Source organism: Aulonocara sp. 'chitande type north' Nkhata Bay, linkage group LG8 (assembly GCF_057382095.1).
Source record: "Aulonocara sp. 'chitande type north' Nkhata Bay isolate Kocher_YH1m ecotype deep benthic linkage group LG8, A_spYH_male_GT1.1, whole genome shotgun sequence".
Classification (NCBI taxonomy): Eukaryota; Metazoa; Chordata; class Actinopteri; order Cichliformes; family Cichlidae; genus Aulonocara; species Aulonocara sp. 'chitande type north' Nkhata Bay.
In genome coordinates this window covers 16,309,519-16,322,232 of record NC_141351.1, presented here as the reverse complement: position 1 = coordinate 16,322,232, position 12,714 = coordinate 16,309,519, and the positions used below count along the sequence as shown (strand labels likewise).

The following is a 12,714-nucleotide window of genomic DNA, read 5'->3' as shown; positions in this document are numbered from 1 at the left end:
TTCACCACCACCACCACCACACTCCCAACACCCCAGTCACTGTCAGGCCAAACACATGATGAATTGCCCTGTCAACAGAATTCATTCAGGGACCAATTAATTCAGCAGAAATGAACTAGAGCCATCAGTCGCTGAAAAACTCAGAGCAAAGAGAGCAAAGTAGCTCTCTTTGGAAGAAAGAGAGACAGTGTGTGTGAGAGGGGAAGAGAGAGAGGGAGAATGAAGGAGAGGGTGCCAGGGGAGTGCAGTGGAAGTTAGCCTGACAGGAATTGGTCATTTAATGCTTTAGCGCACTGGAGACAGCCCCTGTCATAGAGGAAGCCATGACAGGACTCCCCTGGTACTTTATTTATTAATTATCCAGAGCAGCAAGGGGCATTTAACTGTCTCACTCCAGGCCTGTCAACTCGACTTCTTGTCATTTCCCTTCCACAAACAGGTCCTTTAGAAACAAACCCGAATCAAAGGAGGAGAAAATGTAATTACTCACAGAGCAGATAAATATTTTTATTGCAGCAGCTGTTACATTACAAAAAAAAATCTATTTTGGTGCTTGGACTTTTTCAGAAGTGTGATTCTAATCATGATGGAGGAAACTATATCTTGCCCTGAGTTTTGACAGCTGATCGTCTGTCAGTAGCGAAAGGACAAAGAGTCAGGTCCGTCTTACAGCCACTTGATACAAAAGCAACACAAGCAGCTATTTAAGAATTCACACGTATATTGCAGAAAAATAGATCATAATCATTATTGCGTAATGTACTATTATATTAAGCTTATTTCAGCTACATCTCCTTGCAACTTATTCTATATTTGCATCAAATTTGTCACTTAGTATAAAAGAAATTGCTCTAAGGAAGAAACCGTTTCCGAAAGGAAAGCAATCAATAACAAAAATTTTCTTGAAGACTAAAAAATAATAACATCCTATGTTGTCGTTTGCCAAGCAGATAGAATTCTGTTTTCCCTGCTGGAAACTCAATGAGCCTGTGGCTGACCTTTTCAGTCAAAGGTTTGATCTTTCCCTATTGTGTTGTGTTGATCAGCTGGTAAATATTTGATGGAACCTTTTCTTTAGCACATCAAGCATCTCGGTGTAACGGGAGCATGACGAGGCAGCTGGAAAGCTGTTTTTGCTATCAGGTATGCCCTACTGAGATCAAACAACAGCTGAAAGCATGAATAATGTCAATAATGTACCAAACAGCATTACAAAGCACTTTTATGAAATGGGAAATACAGAGAAATTACATCCAGTAAAACATTCAGTGGTACGTTGTGGGAGTTGCAAGTCCTACAAACTCCTTGCAGTGAGTTAATTTATGCATTCAAAGAAGGTGGTTTTAATCCACAATGGCATTAAAGTCACAAAACTAACTGAGCAGCGGCACCTGAGGACTGCTCTTTTCTGCAAGTTTGAAACAAAGCCGATGAAATTCTGAGGAAGCCAGGAATAAGGAGATGTGCTGCAGTATATAATTAATTAAATGAGACTAATTAGGAACATGAGAGCAGGTGCCAGGCTATGGGCTGACAGCAAAGACAGCTAGACAACAAGAAGGGGGGAAAAAACCTATGGGTAAGGGGTGTAACGTGACAAGAGGAGGGACAAAGCAACTTTCTGTGTTTTGTCACATGAAACCTCCAAGGAATATATGTGACAGAAATTGTAGACCCAGACACCATGGGGGTCTCTCCCTTTGTTTAAGACAGATTTTCATTTCACCAATTTGGGGTTGATGCAAGCAAGAGATTTTCCTCCTCATTATTCCTGCATGTGGATTAAAATAATATATAAAAAAGAAAGACGGTGCAACTGAGACACTCACATATGAATGTGTGCAGTGGCTCACCAGAGATACCATAGAGATGTCACACATTTAGAATGTTATGCATGAAAAAAATGGGTTTGTATTACTCGGTGCACACCAGCTGGTGATTTAGAATTCAAGCAACAGAGTACCTGTACAGCTAAATGCAATTTTTGGTCATTCTTGGATTATAAAAGTAATGATTGCATATTAACCACAGTTTCAGACAGAACGAAAACATCACATTATTGATGGATCATTCTGTTACTTAAATAGTGCAATAGATGGAAGAAACAACAGTATTTTTGCCGCACAAAAAACCCCACATCCTCTTTTTCTGCTCTACCATTTGGTTCTAAACAGTATGGAAAGTCCAGCCTGTTCAGTCAGAGACACTCAGAAGGGGCATCAGCCTATTTTATCACAATTTGCTCACTAACCAGTTACAAATGTGGCATGTGATGACAATAATGAGGCTTGATGTCACTTAGCCTTTGGGCCGTGTGTGTGTGGAATAGTAAAGCAGGATGTCAGGGTGCTGCAGGTCCTCCTCTCTGGCACTGAGAGGCCTTCTACACACGAGGTGACAGACACCTCGGTTAGAGAGAGAGCCGCCTCTCTAACAGCATTATAAATTACTGTAGATCCTATTTGTGTCAGTGGAGGCAAGTGAGGGGAAAATTCAACATCAGCCTATTTATTCATTTACTTATTCCCTGGCTCGGTCAGGCTCAGTGCTGCTGGAGGAGAGGAGCTCTGCTCCTCTCTGTAGTGCCACTCTGCCTCAGAACAAATGCTGTGTGTTTAGAGACACATGGGTATTTCATTTTAGAAGCACTGGTGATATCAGAGTCAATCAGGCCAGAAAGGGAAAAGCATTACAGCTGAATTTTCTTCACCCAATCTGGATGGAGCCCGCATTTTTACATATCCATAAAGCGTAAATAAAACCTGCAAGTGCAGACAGCATGTCTGCCCAGGAGGGAAACTTCTGTACTGGAATGTGGCAGAAATGTTGAAGACTTGCTACAATATATACTCTAAAATTGTAACAGGTCAAATTAATTGGGAAAGGCCACTTAATATATTTAAATGTGTGTACGTTGTCTGAATAAATATGGGTCTTTTCAGATTAATCACCTTTCTGGTTAATATCTGAAAAGTGTTTGATTGGTTTAGACATGTAAAACTTGTCGATGAAAAGAAATAAGAACAATTAATTATTAAGACAATCTTTTAAAAAGAAATGTAACTCTTGAAAAGTAAAGGATTTGGGAGATATTGCTGTGCAGTCAATAAACAGCCTCACCTGACTCAATTTTTGTGTTAACAGTTCTTACTTTGCGTAATCAATAACCGGTGACATGAAATGGATTTTGAAAAGAAAAGTAATTTCCCATCTAAAAATGCCACAAATTATATAAAAATACAAAGCAACCACAGCTCGATATGTTTTTGTGTAGACTGGCTAATTCACAAAAGACAAAAAAAAAACAGCTGCTAAAAAAGATGCAGAGCTTTCGTTAAATTATCAAGGGATGGCTTGGAGTGTGCATCATCATTAGTTTGACTAAGTAGCATCGGTCAGTGACTCAAGTAGTGGTAAATGGCACAATTAGCAGGCTGAGCAGGGAGAGGTATATTCAATTTGAAAGCCTTCTTTCTTAATCCATCTCCTGTGATCATGAGAAATGCTGAGCTATGGGCTTTTATGCTCAATGACATTAATCAGGTTAATTCAAAGTAAAATGTCAACATTGTAATCAAGAACTAGCACACTCCAGCAAAATGTAAATGTCTACAGATGCTAAATGTTAATGTCCGACAGCGTTCTTCTTCTTAGATCTATCTTTTTTTTAAATATGTTTTTGTCTTAGCAAATTGGCACATTTCCTGTTCAGCTGGGCATATTTGATTAAGAGCTAAAAGAAAAAGAAGAAGCACAGATTAGTCTGAAACCTACATAGCAACCAACAACAATGAATAGCTTAAGTACGGACACCCACCAGAGAAGTGTTGACATGCTCCCTTACTATGAATATGTTGTTTCTTGTTCTACTTCTCCCAGTGCCCCAGTGCTTAATCCCTCAGTGCACTTGCTCTGTAACCCCAGCAGGTGCAGTGGGAATCTATAAACACAGCTGGTGCGTCTCAGCATCAAAACCCTTACATCTACCCTCACCTCGCACCTCACCCCAACACAAGAAATACCACACATAACCTAGATTCATGTTGCTAGTTTTTTCTTCTTCTTTTTTTTAACAAAGGTGCATGCAAGAAAAGTGTTGATGTCAACTAAGTACAAGAACTCTGGAGTAATATTTTGTTGAGGTTAGGTGGTCAATGTCATGGCATCAATATAAAACATCTGGTTTTTGTGCAAGAATGATCATGATCGTGCTTTTAAACTTTAAACCTGACACTTTTAACTTGCCTCACCTGATTTTCTTTTTTATTTCTATTAGAATTACACTTTAGTCACAACAATAAACACACTGCTTCAGTGTATTTTCTTAATTTCATACATACAAAATGTTAAATATCAGAGTTTAGAAAAGTAAACAACACCTGTAGTTCAGAACAAGAGTTTTATTTGTCATTGTTAGGCAGAAGCAGTGAATGTATAAGAACCAGACACATGGAGCACCAAATGCCTCAAAAAACATTACCTGTGTGCAGAAGCCCTTATGTTTTTTTCTTACACTGTTAATATTGTGAAGCAACTATTTTTCATGACCTTTCCAAACCATGAACTTTTTGAAAACATATGAAGCTTTAGTTCTTAAACTGAAGCAAATTGAAACTAAAAACCCAAAATATATTTAAAAAAAAAAATTAAAAGGCGATATATAAGATAAAAAGTCCGTGAAATCTATTGTAACTGCAGGTCCCACTGAAACCTGTGCCATACCTATGCCAATTACTGTGACGGTGTTAATGCCAGAGGAGGAGGAGCTGCTATTTCATAAATGTTTGCAAAGCCAGACTGCATGGCTGCATGCTTGATTTTAAAACCTGTGACCAGTGTTGGGTGTAAGATGTGCCAAAATAATGTGTTGCTGCAATCACATTATATTTTTAGTAACCTATTAATGCAATGTGTTACTGTGCTAAATTCACTAATTACAGTACAGTTTTTCAAGTGCTCCAATCATTAACAAGGGTTCTTCAGTTGCCTGCATGCTGGGAAAAAGCAAAAGAAGAAAATGAAAGAAGCATGTTTTTTTTCTTTCTGTGCATTTGCTGCTATCACCTGATTTTAGTTTGTGTGCTGGGAGGAGGGAAACGGTGGAGTGGTCTACAGCTTTTGGGGAGTGGAGATAAGGACATTACTTTTGTTTTGTTGCATGAAAGAACAAGAGTGCCATGGTGAAATGTAGGTTGTGTCCAGTACACATCACAACATCCACTAACAGTATGCTAACACAAAACCAGCCACGAACTCAAATTGATGTTAAATCTGAGTGCATGCTGATCCCAGCCGAGCAGACAGGCCCTGAGCTTAAATTTTCAGCAAAGATAAGATGAGCAGTCAGGCTTATAACATTGTAGCCTCCACAAACTTGCATTACTGTAGCGTCTTTGTCTCTACCTTACAATATAAAGCTTTAAGGTGACTGCTGTTGTGATCATATAAATAAAATTTAATTTAATCACTTTAAAGTCTGTAGAAACACCGATTACAAACGCTGCTCTGTGTCAAAGTAGAGATTAAAAAAACAATGATCAAAGAAAAATAAAAAAAATAAAATATCAGTTTTAAAGATGAATGTAAAGATGTTTACGTTCTTTGAACAATCGTTCAAAGAAAATTCAGATCTAGGCTAAAAGAGCTTGATTTGAGCAGAAATGCTTCGAGGTTTCTTGTTGAAGTGTTGAACAGTTCTCTCTTATGGTAACTAAGGGGGAAATGCTGTTCGCTCCCAAGGATTTTTTTATTGAAAGGCCGAGTGTCAGAGCTGTACTCAGCTTTATTATTACATAAATGCAGGATACACATTTTCATGATGAAAACGAGATCTCTTCTTTACAAATGGCTGTAGCCGTACTTGCACTGTACTTATACGTTTCCTCCTCAAAACGCTTGGCGCCAGCTATTTTGCACTTAAGAGTGACATGATTATAGGGCATATGCGTATGCTCAAGTTACATGTAAAGCACACGTGCACTAATTAGTGTTTTTCCTTATTTTGTCCAGTACATGAATGTATCATTCATTCAAGTATTTGTGCATGGGAAAGCCTTTTGAATCAGCATGGAAATAGCAGACCCCACCACACTATATAAAGTACTATACACAGTAGCAACTAATAAATGTAAAAACATAATAACTGGCAGATATATGTTTGATAGATATGCAGACGTACACTGTAAGAAGGATATTTTACTAAATTGTAAGTTTAAAGTCGATTGGGCTGAGAGAAATACAGTGGTCATGAAAAATATATTGATTTGATTAGTTGAATTTCAAGCAATGTGGATCAGATGTTCATGGACAATTTAGAATTGTGCTGCATTCACTCCCCTATTGTATGCATATACAGCGATGTCACTACTGATATCACTCTTATTTAATATATTCTACTTGGCTTTGCATTTTTACTTGTTAGAGTGTGGTAGTCTATACCTGCCAGGAAGCGTTAGTCCTGATTGCTTAGGAAATTCACCACTGCCTTCCTGTAATGAGAGTGGACAGAGGTTAGAACAGCTCAATAGAAGAGATAACCAGTCTTTGATCCAAACAGCCATGCAGAACATACAGGCAATACCATCAGAAAATGTACTGTCAGGAATTTTGGATTTTAAATTACACCTGATTAACCTGAAGTAAGGAGGAAGAGGAGTTTGGTGGACTTGGACAGGCTGAAAAGAAACATGCAGTTGGTTCACCACAAATCCTGTCAACTTTCCTGAAGTCTACTGGCAAAGCTTTGCACAAAGGAAAAATAAAATCCAGCTAAACACATTCATCAGTCGCTACAGCTAAAAATAAAATGCAAGCTCTCACAGATGATGGATTTGGTATCATCCACCTGTCATTCACTTCCATTTTGTGAGCCGCAGAAGTGCGAGAACAGCCCTTGCTGATCAAGATCAGTGAACAGTCTCATGTCTGCAGATGTCTGTTGTGTTATTATTGGAAAATGTGCACGACTGACATCTCAGAAATGCCTGTTATTGCATAAAGAAGCCCGGGAGAGCCAACAAAATTCATTTTAAAAAATCACCAGAGGTTTAAGACACATATCTAAAATATTTAAGATTTTGTTCTGGATCCTTTTTTTTCACTTAATAATCACTAAAGACACCAAGCTAGGCATTTATGGGAAACTGGAAAATGTCTGAACATTTGCAACCACAGTAAATAATCCATAAACAACTGCGATGTAAACTTTGGGAAACATACAAAGAAATGATGCCCTGCTGTTTGGCAAAAGAGTGCCAACATGCCAGGATATTCTGTTGTACTCAATTGAAAATGTTTGCTTGGTTATTGAGTGCATGGTCGAAGATCTAGCAGTGCCTCTTAGATTTTAAAAAAATATATAGCCCTTTACTTCAGCTAATTGAAGGTAATCTTGTGAGCCCATTTTTGGTACAGTGGAAATACTCACAAGTGAATGGACTCTCCACAGATGGGTTCTAGTTGAAACTAATGAGCTAACCTTCCTAACATTAGCACTGATGCCTGTGGTGATTTTACACATTATTTTATTATTTTAACCCTCCTTTTTCTAAGTAAATGCAAAAGTCAAACACCTTTCACCCCATGAACACAGAGACAGCTAAGTAATAATCCTTCATAAAAGTTTGGTATGTCTAAATGTGGGTCTATCTACATTTTTATTCAATCTGGACTTGTTTTCACAAATATCATTGCCTTTTGACTTTTCTTAAAGCTGTAAATTGAAATTTAACATTGCTTCAAATCCCCCAGCTCTTGAATACTCACAAGGGTCACCTAAAAGGAACTTGATCAACCAGAGTTGTCACCCAATTCACAGCCTGTCTCTGTCTTTCAAAACACCTGAGGGGGAAAATGATTTCCTCATTGCCAGGCTAATGGCGTTCATTTCTGTTAATCTATATCCCAGTGTTTTCCAATTTTGTGGGTGTATCCTCACTCTCCACCGTCTATTATGCTCCGGGGATGGGAAGCGGCCACTTTCTCCCCATCTTGTGGCACTTGAATTAAATGGAAGCAACTTGATTGCTGGGAAGCACAGGGCTAAGTGAAAGCAATTAAGGCACTCCAATTCTTAGCCAAAAGATGGGGCACCAATGACTCAAGAGAGAATTAATTTGTATATAATGATATCATCCAGTCTTTTTATTCACATTTTGTTTCATGGCTCTTCTGGGCTCTTTTGTATGGGGAGTGCACGCCTCTCTTTGCATGTCAGGGAGATGAAAACAAATCTGTGCTTAATAGGTCCACTGTGGACAGAAGAGGTCTATTAGAGGAATGAATGGGACTGGCTGAAGACACCAGGAGAAAAGATTTAAACAACCAATGGCTGGGTTTAGACTTCTGATTGAGGATTTTAATCATTTCATTCCAGTTTAGTTCCATTTCTATTTCATAAGAACTGTTTATCATAGAAACCCCTTCTGAGGCTGATAGTCTATTCTCGTGCACCAAAAACAAAAATTCGGTTTAAGTGATTAAAAATCCTGTGAATGATGATGTTGACACACCAGCTCTTATATTGACATGGCAGCTTGATGCTTTTCACTGGACAAACAGCTGTCCTTGACTAGCAGCTGTCCTTGATGTAATGTGATGAAAGGCCAAAATTAAACATTGGTGCTGACTGTTTGTGTGCCCACTGCAAGCCAGTTTGGAAACTGACTTTGACACAGCACAGCTGTCTGCACTCATCTGAGGATTAAGAGACATCACAGTATAATGCCACTGCGGGCTATACTTCTCCAGGCAAATTATCAGCTGATTGGCCAAAAAACGTCCAGTTAAAAATGTTTTGGGAAAACACCTTTTTTGGGACCCTTTGGCCCTTAGTGCACATAGCAACTGGAAATTAGTTTTTCCCAGTCAGTAGGCAACTGCAATTTCATTTTGTTAAGCAATTAATATGATTTGATATATTTTGATTCTATACATACACAGTATCTTTGAAACTAAATCCTATTCATGCTTGTAGTGGGTTTTAAGTAACTGTATAGTCAAACACAGTATAGTTACTTCTTCACTTTAGCTTATCATTATAAAGTAAATACAGATTGCATAGTGTAGTGACTACAGAACAATCAATATTTTGGTTGGTTTTACTCCCACAGTGCAGTTCTGTTTGCCAAGAGAGCAAAGTGCCAAGAAAACTATTACTTGAGTAGCACAGCTAAAACAGGTGGTGGAAAGGCTTTTAGTTTACCAAGTAGCTATTTGCTGCTGAAACTGTTGGTGATAAACAAACAGGATAAGAGTGAAAATGCCACTCAGATAGAGAAATCAGTGTTAACACTGGCAGAAAATTACCAGCACATTTTCTATTTTTTTAAGGATTTCTTTTTACATCGGACAGTCAAACTCAATGGAGAGGACTCAGGGATTTGAGAAGGTTCAAACGCAACCTTCAGTTAACACTGTTTATGCTTCCCATCTTATTAGCCAAATACAACCATATGGCTTCAAAGGGAAAGTATGCTGTCTTTGCAACAGTGGTTTGGGGGTTGTTTATTTATTCTTGGAGCTTTCTCTTAGATTTACTATATCTTTAATGCTCTTTTAAAGATTATTTAATCTGACTTCTTTTGTTTACCTTTGAACTTACATGCCTTTGACCTTTGCAGCACAGCCATGTGTGCTGCATGATGCATCATGGAGGTTTTATAACTCTCACAGTGAGTCAGCTGATCTTGATTAGTGAATCCATGTAGTGAAAGAGCCAGCTGATCCTCATTAGCAAAGCATTATCAAAGGATCAGGTGCATAACATATTATAACATATATTTCATGTTCACGCTGCCTATATAGTATATTTTTATTTTCCTTAAAATATACAGAGATATAAGGAAGTCGTGTTGTGAGGAAACTATAAACTATGCTTTTAATGAAATTCTAATTATCAACGCATCATTTAGACCTAAACAACATCTTTCTATGTGTTTTTATTATTATTAATTTAGTATATACTCATACATTTATAAAACACCCTCAGACATTACATTTGGTCTTATTACAATATTATGCATTATGATGAACTCTGCAGTATCACAAATGTTTGCCAAAGTTTGGAGCATTGACTTAGTTCAAATAACATACACACAATTAATTTGCGAGAGCAAATACAAGTCGTCCTCGTTACAGTTTTTAATCAGCATAGAAGGGAAATACTTACTCTGAGCAACTCTGCAGTGTTCACAGCAGTGCAAAATGTTATCACTGATATGCAAATGTTCACTGCAAACTGCATTTCTCAGTTTCATCTCTTCCTAAGTTAAATTAAAGCTAACGAAACAATGGATGGGGTATGCAAACAGCAAGCATCAGGTATCAGCCAATTACTGGGCTGTGCTTCATGAGACTTCATCCAGTATGACCAGTATGAATCACAGTAGTAATCATATTGCCTCAAAACTTATTTGGTAAGATAAATTATTGTTACATAGCCATATTTCAAAATAGACGGGCTGGGTAAATGTGCAAAGTGCTACAAATTAAATCCCATTTCTCTCCATTATGTTAGTGAGAAGATAATCTAAGGAACATACCTTAAAACAAATAAAAATAGCTTGTTTATTTTGTAATTTGGACTATCTGGCCTTCTAATTTTTGTTGGTTATAATTAATTTACTATGCACAAAGCTGTAACTGAAGCACCGTTTTTCTGGGGAAAAAAGTGTAAAGGAGTTCAAAGAGAGATAATCATCTCCTAATCACGAGTATGATGCCTTATAGATACTAAACGTTTGAGAGCAAACAATTTTCTCTCCAGCTGGCCTCTTTATAGATCATGAAAATATACTACTTAAATCAATGGGAGACATCCCACACACAATGGCAGCCCTGCTGTTCAATGATGGCTTTTGTATTGGGGGATAATCTAGAAAGGTCATCAATCATCCCATGTACCCTTCTCTGGAAAAAAGAAAGAAGAAGAAAAAAGACTGTCTGGTGTAATGTGCTTAAACATACCTTCCTCCTTCTTTTCTTTACAAAAAGAGGACGCATGTCCATGTGAATTTTCTGTAAAAACATGTACAACATTCAAAAGGGAATACAACACACTAAACACCAAGGGAGTCAATAAGGCAAATCGTTCCAAATTTACTGTCAGGCATGTGGTGAGACAGGCATTTCAAAGCAAAAGACTCCCTGGTTGAGCTGGAAATGTACAATTGACCCTGTCTGCCTTTTTCAGAATGGTGCAACATTATAACCTGGGGGAATGTGTTGTCATCCAAATGAGATAAGTTTATTTTCTGCAATGTAGCATTTGTTCCATCAGGCAGGGAGGCTATAAAGCTAGAAGGATCAGTGGGGAGTCGAGCTCTGCACATGTGGCGCGAACGAGGAGCCCGACAAAAAGGCTTGGCCACCGCCCAAATCTCTGCCTCTGCCTTCTGTGCGGGCCCAGCCTTGGAAGACAGGAGGCCACAATATTGTGGAACAAATTTCCTCTAATCTGAATGTGCTGGTCTAGAGCTCCAGTGGGAAGGCTGCTCTCCTGTGCCCTCCCCGCCTGTCCCACAGATCAGCCCAGTTTACCCTTCACAGTGCCAACACACTGCAAGACGGATGAGATGTCGGCGGGGGGTTAGAGCTGTCGGGATCTCAGCCCTTCCGTGGACCACTCATGTGTGCTCTCAGCAGGGCTAGTGCTTTGCCCTGGAGAAAGAAGCTGAGTGGAGAAGAGCTGGCAAGAGAATAGCCAGCTCCCACCTGCATCCTAAAAGCTTACAACTTTCACACCGTTTACTACAACCATAAGAGTGGAAGAAGCATGAATGGATTTATTTTTGTTCTTCCTTTTACAATGCTTAAATTAAAAAGAGATAGAAAAACAGATGGTGCAATCTGTCCATTTTCAGCTTAAACACCACTACAAAGAAAGCATACATAAAACATTTCTAACTGCAAGTGAGGATCCTCCTGTTGTCAAGGACTACATTTAGATTAAATGTGGTGCCAACGGCGCCAATGGAGACAGGTCACGTGCTCTGCTGGGGACTGTATCCATCAGCTTCTAGTCATTTTACAGCAGCATGCAAGGCTCCTCGGCTGAGGATTGATTGAGACAGGAAAGGAGTGGGAGTGATGAAATGTATAGCAGATAATTATTTATGGTGGCTGTATGAAGCTCCTCCTGGCGATTTTTTTTCCACGCAGCTTGTTGAGGAATAAACATTGTTTACACCATAAGTTTGAAAAACTTTTTTTTGTGACTTGTGTTAACTCGCAGCCCCTCTTTATTCTAAAAGAACGTTTGTCTTGACATCACAACAGATAGAGATATTTGACGAATGCATACAATTTTTTAAATGGCTGAAGTGATGTTTTTTGAAGGGGAGTTGTTGTTGTTTTTAGCTTTGCTATCCTGTGCACTACCAAAACATTCAAAATCTGCCTGCCTCTTTTTAAAATTATTACTCCTTTATCATTATTCTTATTATTATTAGAAGTCTTTTCCTTAGCCTCACTGGATCGTACCAAAGTTCAGCTATTTTTTCAGCACAAAAGATGTTGACTGATCCAAAATGTGATAGGTCCAGCGATTAAAAAGTATAAAAATTAGTAAAACAATAAAGATGTGCATGTTTATTTATGCATAATTATGGCCTCTATTTATACAAAGACTATATATGCATCCGTTAGAGAATTCTCGACAGGGTTGAAATGCAAAGCAACAAGCAACTTGCTAAAATAAAGGACTTATAATATCTA

The 12,714-nt window shown here is 38.4% G+C and overlaps 1 long non-coding RNA gene across 1 annotated transcript in view; it reads right to left on the bottom strand.

Annotated features, from left to right (window-relative positions):
- Window positions 1–12,714, bottom strand: part of LOC147323503 (uncharacterized) — a 64,341-nt gene that overhangs the window by 27,762 nt on the left and 23,865 nt on the right. The window contains exon 3 of the long non-coding RNA XR_015130750.1: window positions 6,439–6,488. This is a non-coding gene — a long non-coding RNA (uncharacterized LOC147323503). The remainder of the gene's footprint in view (window positions 1–6,438; window positions 6,489–12,714) is intronic.